General features: G+C 36.1%; 1 non-coding gene across 1 annotated transcript; it reads right to left on the bottom strand.

Moving 5' to 3' along the window:
- Positions 1 to 2,046: 2,046 nt before the first annotated feature.
- LOC122238250 lies at positions 2,047 to 2,150 on the bottom strand. The gene has a single exon (XR_006217199.1). It is a non-coding gene; the product is annotated as a U6 spliceosomal RNA (small nuclear RNA).
- Between the last annotated feature and the right edge of the window lie 234 nt (positions 2,151 to 2,384).

Here is a 2,384-nt window from a genome sequence, read left to right as displayed (position 1 = left end):
GGCACACGCATTAATACTTTATGCCTTATCCTCTCCTTTTTTGAAAAGGCATTATAACAATTTTTTTAATGGATTAATTGGCAAATGGTCTTGACACATCCATTTGTGCACACACAAACTCTCATTAGGCATGAGAAATGTTAAATGATATGTAGAAACTAACTGGCAAAAATTCCAACATGTGGCATATGCCATTATAGAAAATTTGCCTAGTGTGGCACATGTGCAATTAGAGACTTTCCTTTAGGAAAACTATGGTAGACACATCTATTTTGCTATTCCTCCTGAAAAGCAAATTGAAAATATTCACTTACATCACCCAACAGAGGCTTGCATACATCAAGGCAGTCAAAGTGAATTATGCATTAGAAATATTTGCCAAAAGAATAAATTATTTTTATTTTTTTTAAGTTTAGTTATTTTGAGAGAAAGAGAGAGACAGTAGGGAATGGGTAGAGAAAAAGGGTGAGAGAGAATCCCAAGCAGGCTCTATGCTGTCAGCAGACAGCCCAATGCAGGTCTTGAACTCTTGGACTGTGAGATCATGAACTGAGCCAAAATAGGATGCTCAAATGACTGAGCCACCCAGGTGCCCCAGTCATTCATTTTTCTTAAGTCAGCCTATGATCTTAAACTTTTCCTATAACATTGCAGAAGGATAAATATTCCAAGGCAAAAGGGAGTATCTATGTTCTATGATGCCTGTATATAGTCTTCCTAGAAGATAAAGCTGAGATATTGGGGGATCTTTCTACTAAGATTAAGGCAAATAGTTAAAGTAAGGAAGAAAAATAATCAGTAAGGTTTGTAACATCTTTCTTTCTTTCTTTCTTTCTTTCTTTCTTTCTGCCTCCTGGTCTCAAAATTAATGAAAGGTTTTCCTTTGATTACACTCCTCAGTTCAATATTTATTGTTTGTATTTATTGTTTTAACTGTTGAAAAATTACATGTGTAAGACTCTATGCTCAAAGATACCCTAGAAAATGCAAAGATGAAAAGTAAACAGCCTTTCCTCATAGACTAGCTCTTGAAAGTTGGAGTTTGTATATATTTTGCAAACCAGAGTGGCAGACTTTCCTATATTAACATCCCTCGTCTGGGGGGATAAAAAGCCTTAACTTACACCATTTGAGTACTACAAGTAAGGCATGATCCTCCACTTAAGCAAGATTGTATGTTCGATGGAGACAATGAAAACTGCTTAATCCAGACCATGACTTGGACAGTTTAGAAGTCAGTTATTTAAGAATCTGGGACAATTAGAAGAAGAAAAATAGAATTGACTGATTCCTATAGAAAAGTTGATATCTTGCCATGCTTGCTTTTCTTAGAAGGAAGTACATTTCCTCTACTTCTGTAAATGTCATTAAGGAAAAAAGGGTTAGCAAAGAGTTCCCCAAACTTCAGAGCTCATACACAGCCAACCTTGAGTTTTCCATTTCTGATATTAAGATCCTTATCCTGAAAACCACATATATGTTGATAGGTTTTTGGTTGAATCATAGAAGATTAAGAAATCCTTTCTCCTATTTTTAAAATCCCTTGATTCTAGGATTATTGTCTTTCCAACCTCTCCCTTCTTTTCTATGTGATGTCAAGGCCAAATGCTTTCCACCTGGAGGCCCTTTGGAACATCCTCAAAATTCCAGGGAGAGGTTCCTGTTTATCCACATCTCAGCACAACAAGGAAGTAGACAGAGCCAGTGACGACCCAACCCTATTGCAGTTCAAAAGTAGAAAGATAGGTTAAGAGGAAAGACAGAGTTCTGCAGCAGATGCACTTTGCTAGGAGGCAGGGTGTGGAGCATGCAGAAAGTGCCTATTGTGCACATAAACAAAGCCCAAAAGTGTTCGCTTATCAGCTCAGTAGCCTCTGAAGTCAACATCTGCCATGAGTCTATGTTTATGGCCACAGTAATTGCCCCATGTCAAAAGGATTATTTCACTGTCACAATTCATTAAGGGCAAGCCTTGTTAATAGAAAATTTAGGCTTGGACTTTTTTTTTCAGCTTTACTGAGGTATAAAATTCATCTTGCATAACTGAAAAGTAGGGAATGCTTCACAAATCTGTGTGTCATCCTTAGCAAGGGTCACGCTAATCTCTGCATGGTTCCTATTCTAGTATATAATCTACCAAAACAAGCATTAGGTATGTTTGGATTTTTATTTGGGGTGTTTGTATTTTTTCAATTATTATTTTGACATTCTCTGGATCTGAAAAATCATAAAATCCCAAATTAATAACCGAATATGCTCTTTGAGAAAAATAGAATTTCACATCATTGTAATTATTCCTGTATACTGAACAGAGTTGATTTTTTTCTTAAAACAGTGCATGCTGATTTAATTATTGCATCGTTGTTATTTTTTATATTTCTGGC

This window comes from Panthera tigris, chromosome B1, assembly GCF_018350195.1.
Source record: "Panthera tigris isolate Pti1 chromosome B1, P.tigris_Pti1_mat1.1, whole genome shotgun sequence".
Taxonomy (NCBI): Eukaryota; Metazoa; Chordata; class Mammalia; order Carnivora; family Felidae; genus Panthera; species Panthera tigris.
This window is presented reverse-complemented; position numbering and strand designations above follow the sequence as displayed.